General features: G+C 35.4%; 1 protein-coding gene across 2 annotated transcripts in view; it reads right to left on the reverse strand.

The window, feature by feature from the left end:
* The window catches only part of FBXO4 (F-box protein 4), a 281,797-nt gene that overhangs the window by 232,761 nt on the left and 34,404 nt on the right, over window positions 1-14,632 (reverse strand). Inside the window, exon 8 of one of the 2 annotated variants that reach the window (XR_003431712.1) lies at window positions 10,372-10,501. The gene's annotated coding sequence lies outside the window, so the exon portion shown is untranslated. Of the gene's footprint in view, window positions 1-10,151; window positions 10,502-14,632 lie in introns of those variants that run through there. The other variant, XR_003431711.1, reaches the window with a different exon arrangement.

Raw genomic sequence — 14,632 nt, forward strand, 5'->3', positions numbered from 1 at the left:
TTTTTTTTTTTTGCAGTACGCGGGCCTCTCACTGTTGTGGCCTCTCTCGTTGCGGAGCACAGGCTCCAGACGCGCAGGCTCAGCGGCCATGGCTCACGGGCCCAGCCGCTCCGCGGCATGTGGGATTTTCCTGGACCGGGGCACGAACCCGTGTCCCCTGCATCGGCAGGCGGACTCTCAACCACTGCGCCACCAGGGAAGCCCTCATAAGCACTTCTTATTAAGGACAGCCAATGATAATATCTATCTAAGTCACAAGCCCTGATAATGCAAACTGAACATTCTTTGGCATGAAGGAGATTCAACAGGTTCACTAGTATTGTGCTCAATGCTGGCATCATAGTGGCTTCATTGTTTACTTTCTTAAATCATTTAACTTAATCCCACTGTGGTCAGGGAATACAATGAAAGATTTCAATGCTTTCAAATGTGTTCAACTTACTTTATGATGCATCACATGGTCTATTTTTGTTAAACATTCATGTGCATTAGATGGAAGATAAATTCTGTCATTTTTGGTTCAGTGTTCTACACTGTTTAGTAGTTAAGATCTGTTCAGATGTCCTATATCTTTTTTTTTTTTTGTCTGTTGGAAAATATGTTTTAAAACTAGAACCAATTGATTTCTAAGAAATCAGTAGTGGGGGTGAGATAAAGAGAGTACTCAAGGTTGTTTCCAAGATTTTTGGCCTGAGCAATAGGACAAGTGGTAATTAAATGAGGAGAAAGAAAGGAAAAAAAGTTAGCACACATGACTTACATCCTCCTGCACATCAGTCGTCACTGTCTCTTCCTCAATCCCCACCCCTCCTCCCCACATCCTGAAGGACTTAATGCCAAATGAACATGCAAAGACAGTAATATAGCTATGTTATATGATAAACTAACACACAAGAAGTTCCCTAATTTCCCTTTTGCCCCTCTCACAGTGCTGTCCCATGATATGGCCTATCAAAGAAGCTAATTTTCTATCAGACCCAGGAGAAGTGAGAGGGAGTTGCACGATGACTCATGAAAATCTTCTGACAGAAACATGGTTCATTTTTTTATATGGAGATGGTAAAGTTGCACATAAGCAAATATTTCATTAGTTTATCTGAATGTTGCATATACCATACTTTTCAATCCACGGATGCTGCCAAAGACATTATAATGAAATGTCACTCAGGTTTGTATAAATGTCAAAAAGGTTTAAGGTCATTTCTCTACAAAAATAGTCCTTACAAGGAACTTACTCACACACATGTGAATTTTTTCATTTCTATAGTATTTCAGTGCCTAAACTGGACTCAGAAATATAAGGACCCTCCAACAACAACAAGAAAAATGAGTATACGTAAGCATACATAGACAGATATTTGGTAAAATCCTTTGAAAAAGTTCCTCGACACCCCAGGTCAGGAGAGGTCAGGCTATCATTGGTAATTCAAGGAATCTGTGATGTGCCGCAAACAAAATGAGGTTGGGAGAAGTAATGGTTGCTTTGTTTTGAGATGGAGCTGATATTTATGATTTCCATTTTATTTTTAAAAAAGCTTTCTAAACTAACATGATGTACTAATCCCTAATAAAAAACAGCCTAATTGCTTCCCTTTTAGATTGCAGTCATAAAGGTCTGGTTTTTCTATAAAAACACTGCTCATTCTTAGATTACACTGTATTCATAAACAGACTCCTGTGTGTTGTTTCATTTATTTTTAGAGAGAATACAGCATTTACTTGCATGAAACTAAACTCAGGAATTAAAGCTAAATGGATTTAAACTGGGAGACTTTTTTCCCTATAAACAGCAGGAAGACTGTAGCATCTCCATATTAAGGCAAAGAGCAATGAAAAAATAAATCAAAACAATTTACATAAATATTAGAATTTTATTATTTTGTCCACCCAAAAGCTGTATTATTTTCTTGCTTGAGAAAATCAATAACAGAAGTACTTAAGAATTCAAAAACCTCCACCTTGTATTTAGAACATTTGCATTTTTGTGGTGTTATGCCTTCTGAGAGTTAATAACATCGGGTCTGGGTACTATCTTGCCTAGGGTTACTTGAGTAAAAGAGTAGAGTTCAAAAAGTTCACACAAACATCCCAAACAAACACAGTTCCGAGAAAGGGATCATTCCATTGTAGAACCCTATGAATTTAATACATCATTACAAGTGGCAGCATCACATTTTGTTCCCTGGACCTAAGCTCATCAAAGTTCAATTTTATTACAGAATGATGAAAGAAAATGAATAGTAGGCTACATTTGCCCTTAAAATAACTCAAGTAAACTCCCTGAAAATGACTGTCCTTCCTTTTTTTTATATCTTCCTTTTTCTCTCCCCCACTCCACATACACATCCCCCTAAATGAAAGCAATCTTACAGCCAATAGCTTTTTTTTTTTAAACATCTTTATTGCAGTATAATTGCTTTACAATGGCATGTTAGTTTCTGCCAATAGCTTTTTTATGCTCTTAGTCAAAAAGAGTAAACCGTGCTCTGGGTGGTTATGCTAAGCAATGGAGCCAAGAGGTAAAAGAAATTGACGCTAGGACAAGAAAATCATTTCAAGTTAAATTAGGGCTTTTCTATCACAGCTTAACCTGAACATGTGCTAAAATTTTCTCAGGATTGGGGACTGCTCTCGTACAACCTTGTGCAATGCTTTCTAAATTTAACCCAAAAAAGTTATAATTTCAAGGATTATTACTACCATAACTGAATGCTGAGTTTGAAATATATGTTATGAATCAAATGTGTAGCCTTTTACTCTTAAAGAAAGAGTCAGAAATTTTAAATAGAACATTTGAAATAAGTGAGTAGGGGATGGAGGAAACGAAAAGTTCCACTAAGAATCAGGTGGCAACATATTTATTTTTCCTATTCGTTTTTTTAATAGTTGGAGCTTTCCTGTAAACTACAGAGCAGCCGATGGTTTATGTCATCTAACTCTCTTATACCTAGTTAGCAAAAGGCTCTATTTTCTCTTTTTAGATAAATATGGTTAATAATAATAATAACAATGATAGCTAAGTTTCATTAAAAGCTTACTTTGCCGAGCCCTTTACTTAAATCAACTAAGTTCTCTCAACAAGTTTATAAGGAATACACTACTATTATCCATTTGGCCAAAGAAACCAACTTACAAAAAAGTCAGGTAATTCTCCCAAGTTAGTAAGTAGAAAAGCCAAAATTATAATCCAGGCTGACTTTCTCAAGAGCACTCTTAACCTCTCTCCTGTATAGCTCATAACATTAAGCCTATTTCCTTCCTTTGCAATACCCATTAAGCCTAGAATTTTTCTCTTGTCATTCTTTAAACTTTACTTTAAATATGTATCATCCTTTAGTAGTTGTAGAAACTCCAGTAAATAAACTGAAGGATAGCTTTTGATGTTGCTGCTTTTTTATTACTAGCTTTGCTTGCCTTTGCCTCCCAGGACCATTTCTTTCAATGTTGCACCCATCGTCATCATTGGCAACATCCGCAAAGATTTATTCCTACTATATGAAAACTTTCATGTATCAAATATAATCTTGTAAGCTCTGCTGAATAAATTAATAAATAAATACAGAGATGTGTTAGTACTAGATTGTGAAGGAAATTACATGTCTTGCCAAACTATCTTTTTGCAGGCAATGGGAGGCATTTAGAATATTTAGTAGGGTAATGACATACTCTGATTTGATGATAAAAAAAATCACAAAGGTGGAAGTCTGGGAAAGAGTTTAGGAAAGAGTGAGACTGGATGCATGGAAATCAGTCAGGAGAATTTTGCTGTTCAATCCAGGCAGGAAATTATGAAGACTGGTCTATAATCATGGTAAGAGGAATTGAGAAGAAGGGTAGATAGAGAATCTATTGAAGAGAACACAACTTGGAGAAAATTAGACTGAAGTCACACATTGATAGTGAAAAGGAAAGATGCAAAATACCTCTTTAGGACAGAAGTTTTTCCAGAAGTTTTTACAGCTTAGGAACATTTCCCACTTGGGGTTTTCATGCCCAGAAGAAAGCTGGACAAGAAAGAGGAAGTGAATGCAATCATCCAGAGCTAATTTTTCCTACCATGAACCAAAGTTTAGCAGATTAGAAGATAAAAGATAAAATGTTTGGATTTTGAAATTATAGAAAAGGGAACTATATTGATGGAATACTTGAAACATCATTGCATTATGAAGCATCCAATATGATTCAGCAAATGGAAATTATAGAGTCAAAATATTTGATAGGATAGGAAAAGGCTCTCATATATTCTTGGTGGAAATGTTAGTATTTGAAACTGTATATATAGTATAATTCCAATTTTTTAAAATATGTGCATAAAAATATGTAGATGAAATTCTGTGAATATTGACAGGTTCTCTCTGCGTGTTGGGTTTATGGTTGATTTTTCTGTTTTATTTATAAGTATTATCTACATTTTCCAATTTTTTAAATAATGAGTTTGTATTCCTTTTATCTTAGGAAAAAACACATGATTTAAAAAGAAACAACAACAAAAAAAACATGGATGTAGCTATAGTGTAACAAAATGGTTCTCATGTATTTAAAATGTTATTATTAGGATAAATCTAAGTAAATATTCTTTAATTCATAGAAAAAGAAATGCATACACTTGGGGAAAAATCTGAATTTCTCGGCTATAAAGGTGATTAACAGCAATTGCAGTTCACTAAGTAATGTTTTGGAATCACTATCCCAAAGGAAATTTAAATGATTTACAACTCCTGCCTATATGCTTTTATTTATCATAAAGATGTGTTTTATATTCCAATTTCCTCCTTTAGAAGAATGTTGATATATTGGTGATGGTGTGTTATGCAGAAATTAAAGAAAAGGGAGTTAAGAAATGAGAAATTAGATTCAAGCTTCTTTCAACCCTTTTTTACTATTTTCATCCTGGAATGTGGAGAAATGATAACACAAGAAAGTATTAACCTATGTGTTTGTGCAGTAAAATTCAGAATTATTCAAAATGTTTTCCTGAGTATATACTGTAGTCTCTTTATGACACTTCCCAGTCTCCTAGCATTGAGTTTCAGTCAAAAGTGTTGAGCTTCTGTAATTTCTCTATTCAACACATACCCACCTCCTCCCCCAAAATCTTTATTTTAACATTATCATGAGTGGCTCAGATTCTGCCTTCTATAAAGACATTGGAATTGAAATACTCTTAAGACTGTCTCATAGCAGACCCTCCCAGGAGGTTCGAAATGTTCAACATTTGTTTCATTTCCCCAATTCTATTGTAAGTAAGATCTCATCTTGTTAGGCCATAGTCACCACTTGACTTCCACTGGGAGAGTCAGTAGCTGGTTATGAGTGAGAACCAAGGCAGCTATTTTTAGGTCTTCAAAACACGGACCTTCGGGCTAACCTATATCAATCCAATGATTCACAATCTTTTGGTAAGAAAACATGCAAACCTGCTCTCTAACCCTCCCAGATCCTTTCCCCAAATTAAGTCTGCTATAAGCCCCAACACTAGGGCAGCCAACTCCTGAGTAGCTGGCACAAACAGAATGGCCTGATGCATCTCCTTGTTTTGTCTTGTCTTTAGATTGATTTCAGACATAGTTAATACAAATAGGTATATGGGAGCCACTGGTGAGTATTTTTGAAGGTAGAAAGAAATTCTATGAAGGGGATATGATCATATTTAATGAACCTGAACTCTTTAGTAATACGAGAAGATAAACTTACAAGAGGATGAAATGTAGTTACAGACTCCTTGGATATTGGAATTTAAATTTGTAGGTCTGAGAATTTAAAGTTTTAGGCCCTAGAAATATAAATAGTAACCAAGAACCAAGGACATGTCTTAGCAACACCAGGGAACCTTATGGGCTCAGAAGTGTGTATTGGAGCCAGCTTGCACTGGCTCAGTGCAAAAATTGTCTCATTTCTTCCTAATTCCATATTCAGTGATGTCACAATAATAGCTAGAAATAGGCCATGGTTGGAGAGGTTAAGTCACAGAAATTATCAAACACTACAGATTAGGACTTTTTTCTTCCTGATAGGCAGCTGTTGAGCATTTGCTAGACATAAACAAAGGAGTATATATTTCAGAATTTTTAATAATGTAATTAGTTGTAAGCATGATCACACACTCAAAGTCAGTGCTCTACAATGAAAAAAACAAAATCTACACATGAACAAGAATATTATATAAGGCAGACTGATTAACTGAAGATATACATCATAAACCCTAGGGCAACTATTAAAAAAATTTTTAAGAAGTATTAATAATAAGTTAATAGTGAAGATAAAATGGAATCATAAGAAAAATGTTCAGTTAACCAAAAAGAAAGCAGAAAAAGAGGATGAAAGAAATGAAGAACAGATGGAACAATAGAAAGCAAGATTGTAGAATTTAATTCAACCACATCAACATTGACAAAATGCGAATGATCTAAATGTGCCAATTAAAAACAGAGATTGCCAGACTGGAGTTTTAAAAAGTATATGCTATTTATAAGAAATCTCCTTAATATAAAAGCATAGATAGGTTTAGAAGTAAAATGATGAAAAAAGATATACCATGCAAACACCAACAAAAGAAAGCTTGGGTGGCTTTAATAATATCACACAAAGTTACTTCAGAACAAGGAATATTATCAATGTTTAAAAGAAAAATTAGATAAGAATAAATGGGTCAATTCTCCAAGAAGACCTAAGAATTCTAAATGTGTACATCCCTAATAACAAAACCTCAAAATACACAAAACAAAAACTGCTAGTGCTAAAAAGAGAAATAGATAAATCCACAATTACAGTTTAACACTTCAACATTCCTCTCTCAGTAATTGCTAGACGAAAGACAGGAAATCAGTAAAGATACAGGAGACGTGAGCAACATTATCAATGAATATGTCACTATAATATCATATTATTTACATTTATGGAACACTCCATACAACAGCTGAGTAAGCATTTCTTTCAAGTGCATGTGGAACATTCAACAAGATAGACAGTATTCTTGGCCATAAAACAAACTTTGCCCAATTTTAAAGAATAGAAATTATTAAAAGTATGTCTTTAGATCATAATAGAATTAAACTAGAAATCAATTTTTTAAAATATATCTGGAAAATTCCCAAATATTTGGAAGCTAAAGCTGCAATGAATATTCTCATATATTCATCATTGCAACTGAGTTCTATTATTTTCTTAAATACATAATCTTAAAAATATGATGACCCCTTATGATGCAAATGAATTACTATTGTCATATGCAGAGTTTTTTTTTTATTTTATAGGACTATTTTATACCACTTCTCAAAATGACTCTTGGCAGAATTACAAACCTCAATCTGAAACTGAAATTCAAGAACTTTTCCAACACTATCCCCCATATACCTATGTCCACATGACAACCTCCTAGTCATCCTTTTAGACATAGCTCAAACATCCCCGAGAAGCCTTCTTTGACAGTTGTCTATGCATGCCCACTCCTCATCATCCCCCCAAATTACACTTTCCTTCTTGCATGTTCCCATAACTCTCTTCACATACCCCTGGTGACATATCTGGTGACCTCTGCCTGGTTACCTCTACTTGTCCTTCAAACTTCAGCGGCAGGCTCCATAAAAGCATTCCATGTCCTTCTCCCCTACTTACCTTCACTGGGTTAGACAATTCTCTTACATAAGCCAAAAACACTCAATGATTAGTGTAGGGTTTCTCAAGAGCAGCACTATTGACATTTTTGACCTAATAACTCTGTTGTGCAGGGCTGTCCTGTGCATTGTAGGATGACTAGTAGTATCCTTGGCCTCTACCTACCAGGTGCCAGTAGCACACACACCCCAGAAGTGACAATCAAAGATGTCTTCAGACATTGCCAAGTGTCCTCTGCGGGGCAAAATACTCCCTTATTTGAGAACCACTGATTAAGTGCTACTAATCATACTGATTGTGATCAGTCTGTTTATCTATTTATTAGTCTATCTTAGACTATTGGCAATTCAAAGGAAGAAACTGTATATTTTATTTCTGAAGCCCAATTTCTAGTACAGAACCTGGAACCTAATAAATACTTATATTTTGCTGAAGAAAATAAATGAAATTCTATTGCTTTGGAAATTATTTTGTTTATAGATCCATATAGCACTTCTTTTCTTCTTTTCCCTTCTGGATTGGGATCTCCTTGAGGGCAAAAAACCTTATTTATTCACTTTTATGAATAAAAAGTGAATAATGCACTAAAATTGTCTGATAATTGTTTTATGATTATATCAATCAACAAAAGCCTAATCCAAGCTTTCAAGAGTCAGTGGGAGAAAGAAGAGGTGCATTTTTTAAAACGTATATATGTAAAATGAAGTAAATGGGAGCATAAAACTGTTCATAATTATAGACAGCTATCTGCAAACTCTTCATAAGTTATTTTAATCAATTTATTTCTGCTTTAATAAACTAAATATAACAGGGATGAAAATGACGGAACCAAAACTATAAATTGCTAGAAGGATAGAGAAAGACATGTTCTACCTATTTTAAAATCATTAAAATGCACATAATCAAGAGGGAAGACACTAGACGACTTATGAGCCTATAGAGTGGTCTTTTTAATAATAATCAAGGTAATCATTATTTCCAAGAAGATTATCTAGCATGTAAGATGCTAGTCATGCACAGAATTATTATTAGACAGAAAATACTTATCTTTTATGTCTTAATTTTTACCAGGAAATACACTCCATTAAAATTAATCGGTTAAAAAATACTGATCTATTACACTGAGTAACTTTTTATTATCTAGCTTGTGTTTTTCAAAAATTATTATTACATGTGTAGTGATGGATGGTAACTGGATTTATTGGGGTGATTATTTCATAATGTATAAAAATATTGAATCACTATACTGTACACCTGAAACTAATATAACATTGTATGTTAAGTATAACTTAGTTAAAAATTATTATTAGAAAAGCAGCACATGTGCATTGTAGAAAATTAGAAAAGCATAATTAAATCAGTCCTTCACCACCAGAGACCATCATTACTAATTAACACCTATATTTCCAGGTCTTTACACACACACACACACACACACACACACACACATACACACCTTTGTAGTTACATATCAATATAAAATCGTATTGTACACTCTTCCTCAACCTACTTTTTTCAGTAAGTAATCTCTTTCTCTTTCAGTACCTTTTATCTCTTCTAATACTTATACTATATTCAAAATTCCCCATTTGATCCAAAAATATCACACACAGATGGTTTGTCCATTCAAATATCAAACATAGGATCAAACTTTCATCTGGTTTTTATGTCCCTTAAGTTTCCTGTAATAGATTATAATCTCTTTTTCACAATCATGACTTTTTAAAGAACCAGGTCAGTTACCTATTGTAGAATATCCCTGGATTTTTCTGGTTTCTTTGCTATGCTACCATTTAACTTGTCAGTCTCTAACCTGCATTTCTTATAAATTGTACATTATATTAGAGGCTTAATAAACCCAATTTAAATATTTTTGCCTAGAATAATTCATAGGTCTTGGTGTGTACTTCATGTGGCTTTATATCTGGCACACAATATCTGATTAACAAACATTAATGACACTATGATTGATTGATTCCAATACTAAGTTATTTTGTTTTCCCCTTCACTGTACACATAAAATTTTCCCCTTGTGATTAAAAAATAATGTGTGAGGTTTTCTTTTAACAATTAACCAATGGCCAGTTTTCCATAAACCATTTACTTAATGATCTTGACACCGATTAATAATCCTTCCCTCAATCTATTAATGTAATTTCTGTGAAATTATTGTTCTCTAATTCTACAGTGCCTTCTATGTCTTATAATGCATTTTTCTGTAAAACAGCATGCTTCCTCAAAAATTGGGATATTTGGTTACCCTGTTGGTGAGGATGTAAGCAACAGAAGTACCATAGACACCTGGTGGGAATATTCACACTTCACTTTTGGAAAACAATTTGGCATTATCTAGCCAAGTTGAAGATACACACAATCTTTTAACCAGCATTGCCATTTTAGGTACAGCATTTCCCACTTTAGGTATTCTTCACTTAAGATCAGAAATTTATCTTTGTAAATTAGACATTTTAAAAATAAATGCTAATTGAGAGTCTATTTCTTAATATTTTAAATAAGGAAAATTATAGTGTTTTTATATCAACCTAAAACATCCACCAATTTCCTAAAACATAACTAATTCAGAGTAAAATGCATATAAAGTATTCATTAAATGACTAATATAGTTACTTCAAATAGTTTCTTTGTATGCAGAACATGCTGTATTAGTCTAGGTTCTCCAGAGAAGTAAAACTTGGATATGTAATATCCAATTGATGTAATATATCATACATGATTTATTATAAGGAATTGGCTCACGTGATTATGGAGACTGAGAAGTTCCAAGATCTTCAGTTGAACCCAGAAATCTGGTGAAGACGCAGTAAAGCCAATGGTGTAGTTCCTGTCCAAGTCCAAGTGTGAAGGCAGGAGAAGACCAATGTTCCAGCTAGAAGATAAGCAGAGAGAGCAAATTCTCCTTTATTCAGCCTTTTGTTCTATTCAGGCCTTCAATGAAATGGATGAGGCTCACCCACATTGGAAAGGGCCACCTGTTTAACTTAGTCTCTGCCTATTCAAATGTTAATCTCATCCAGAAACTCCCTCACAGATACATCCAGAATAATGTTTAACCAAATATCTGGGCAACGCCTCCAGTCAAGTTGACACATAAAATTAACCATCACATATGTGCTTCAGTGATTCTAGCTACACCTTTCAAAACATTAATACTTAACAATTCTACCTGGAATATAACCCAGACTTCCCCTCCCACACACACATTGTTTTGTTTAAAATGTAGTATTGAGTTTGTGAGACATAAATACAATTTTTTCATATAAATCAGCTAACAAGTATACTGCAAGGACACTTACATTCTAAAATTTGGATATCAAAGTCCAAGAGGTGTTTCATGAGGGAAATGTTAAAGTATGCCAGTACTACCCTAAAAATATGTAAACATATGCACTAGCATACATGTGTAAGAATATTTGTAGCAGTGTTATTTATGGTAACCAAAAACTGCAAACACCTGAATGTCCACTTACAATAGTATGAATGAGTTGTGAAATATGCATACAATGGAAGAGTATATCACTAGGAAAATGGTATGCAAAATGCTATAGTATGGATGACCTTGCAAACACAATATTGAACAAAAGAAGAAAGATAAAAATAATTCCAACAGTATGGAGTCCACTCATATTAAGTTCAAAGCAGGCTAAACCAGGCCATTGTTTAGAGATGCACATATAGGTTGTAAAAGCATAAAGGAAAAGAAAGGTATGATTATCACAAAGCCAGAAATAGTGGATACTTCCAGAGTGGAGGGATAGAATTATAATTAGGAAGGAAGCCACAAACAAGGTGGGTGTTCTTGGATGTTGCAAAATTTCTATTTTTTGACTTGGGTTATACCAGAGTTTGTTTTATAAGTATTCATTAGACAGTACAGATATATTTTATAAATTCTTCTGTAAGTACATATATTTCATAATAAGAAAAGAATAAGAGATGAATGGAAAAAGTTAGATTAGGCATTATATAGGAGGTACAATTGCAAGATGCTGCTGGCAGGCACCAACCTCTGCTTGCTGTATCTGACCAAGTGTCAACACATGTATAATTGAACTGCAGAAGATAAAAGTAAGGACAACTAAAATAAGCCAGACACAGAAGCATTTGCAAAGGAGCTTGCACTTAGAAAATGCTCAAAAACAACACATTTGTTGGATTGGAATTTGATGAATGGAAAAAGAAAACTTCCATGTATGTAAAAGGCTTAAAGAAACAGTCTAGGGTCTTCCCTGGTGGCTCACCGGTTGACAATCCGCCTGCCAATGCAGAGGACATGGGTTCGAGCCCTGGTCCGGGAAGATCCCACATGCCACGGAGCAACTAAGCCCATGTGCCACAACTACTGAGCCTGTGCCCTAGAGCCTGAGAACCACAACTACTGAGCCTGTGCTGCAACTACTGAAGAGCGCGCGCCTAGAACCCATGCTCCACAACAAGAGAAGCCACCGCAACTAAAGCCCGCACACTGCAACGAAGAGTAGCCCCCGCTCACCGCAACTAGAGAAAGCCTGCACACGGCAACAAAGACCCAATGCAGCCAAAAAAAAAAAAAAACCAACAGTCTACAAGATTTAAAAATAAAACAAGAACTAAACACCTTCATGGGGACATAATAGGCATTCATAAAATCATAAAATGTAAGAATACAGTGAACATGGCTTTGTGCAATAAATCCTGCAATTTTCAAGACATGAGGATGCCAACGAAATTCAAAAGAAATCATTTTCAATAATTAAAAGAAATTGTTTCTTACACAGAAAGCAGTAAATATACAATAAGTCATAATTATTATATGTGCTTAAACTTTAGTATTGACAGAAAAAAATACCAAATAAGCACCTAGCCAGAATATTCAGTCTCAGAAGAAAGTGTTCAATCATTTTATGACTGTTTAAAATTCAGTTAAAATAAATGTTTCTCAATGCTTTGACCAGGCTCTGGTACATGAGGCAAAAGTTCAGAAGCATTCCCCTTTGACTTCCGATTTTCCATAGAGTGCTGCCCTCTTCAGGGAGAGCTGTGTCACATCTGATTCCACTTTTCCGTGGTAATTTTTGTAAAAATTTCCACTTTCGTTTTCATGAATGGAATGTCTATCTTCCTCCTGAAACACTTCATTTGAAATTACAGTCAGTTGTAAACAAGGTAAAGATGGCTATGATATGTTTTCAGTTAAACTAAGTAAAAAATCTATTTTTGTATTTACAAAGAAAATCATAAAATGGAGAAAATATGTATTATCAATTGTATTGCATTATTCAGTATAAGGAGAAATAAAATCTGAAATATTTTAAAGTAATTTAAAAACAGGTATTCAAGGCTAGATATATGAGCAATGAAAATGGATTTTTTTTTTATATTGGGGTATAATTGATTAACAATGCTGCGTTAGTTTCAGGTGTACAGCAGAGTGATTCAGTTATACATATACATGCATCTATTCTTTTCCCATTTAGGTTATTATAGAGTATAAAGTAGATTTCACTGTGCTATAGATTAGGTCCTTGTTGGTTATCTATTTTAATTTTTTTTTTTTTTTTGCGGTACGTGGGCCTCTCACTGGTGTGGCCTCTCCCGTTGCGGAGCACAGGCTCTGGACGCGCAGGCTCAGCGACCATGGCTCACGGGCCCAGCCGCTCCGCGGCATGTGGGATCTTCCCGGACCGGGGCAAGAACCCGCGTCCCCTGCATCTGCAGGCGGACCCTCAACCACTGCGCCACCAGGGAAGCCCAGTTATCTATTTTAAATATAGCAGTGTGTATATGTCAATCCCAAACTCCCAATCTATCCCTCCTTCCCACCCTTCCCCCTGGTAACCATAAATTCAATCTCTAAGTCTGTGTGTCTGTTTCTGTTTTGTAAATAAGTTCATTTGTATCATTTTTTTTAGATTCTGCATATACGTGATATCATATGATATTTGTCTTTGTCTGACTTACTTCACTTACTATGATAATCTCCAGGTACATCCATGTTGCTGCAAATGGCATTATTTCATTCTTCTTAATGGCTGAGTAATATTCCATTGTATATATGTACCACATCTTCTTTATCCATTCATCTGTTGATGGACATTTAGGTTGCTTCCATGTCTTGGCTATTGTAAGCAGTGCTGCAATGAACACTGGGGTGCATGTATCCTTTTGAACCACATTTTTCTCTGGATATATATATGCCCAGGAGTGGGATTGCTGGATCATATGGTAACTCTATTTTTAGTTTCTTAAGGAACCTCCATACTGTTCTCCATAGTGGCTATACCAGTTTACATTCCCACCAACAGTGGGAAAACACCCTTTTCTCCATACTCTCTCCAGCATTTATTGTTTGTAGACTTTTTGATAATGGCCATTCTGACTGGTGTGAGGTGATCTCTCATGAGCCATGAAAATGGATTTTTAAGATTACATCTTCTTAAATATTTGGCTTAGGGACTTCCCTGGTGGTCCAGTGGGTAAGACTCCACACTCCCAGTGCAGGGGGCCCAGGTTCAATCCCTGGTCGGGGAACTAGATCCCACATGCATGCCAAAACTAAGAGTCCACATGCCGCAGCTAAGAAGTCTGCATGCCGCAGCCAAGACATCCACATACCGCAAGTAAGATCCCACGTGCTGCAACTAAGACCTGGAGCAACCAAAATAAATAATTAAATAAACAAATATTTTAAAAAAATATTTGGCTTAAATTGCTATTCTATAATTAAACAGCCATCATAAGAAAGAGGTTTCTTATTTCAATGATGCTGCCATCACTCAAGACCAGTTTTGAACTGTTTACATAAAATTGCCTTCAAAATTGTTTAAAAGAGGGCTTCCCTGGTGGCTCAGTGGTTGAGAGTCCACCTGCCGATGCAGGGGACACGGGTTCGTGCCCTGGTCCGGGAAGATCCCACATGCCGCGGAGCGGCTGGGCCCGTGAGCCATGGCCGCTGAGCCTGCGCATCCGGAGCCTGTGCTCCGCAACAGGAGAGACCACAACAGTGAGAGGCCCGCGTACC

This window comes from Aethalodelphis obliquidens, unplaced genomic scaffold, assembly GCF_003676395.1.
Source record: "Aethalodelphis obliquidens isolate GAN/ISIS:26980383/991018 unplaced genomic scaffold, ASM367639v1 scaffold4, whole genome shotgun sequence".
Classification (NCBI taxonomy): Eukaryota; Metazoa; Chordata; class Mammalia; order Artiodactyla; family Delphinidae; genus Aethalodelphis; species Aethalodelphis obliquidens.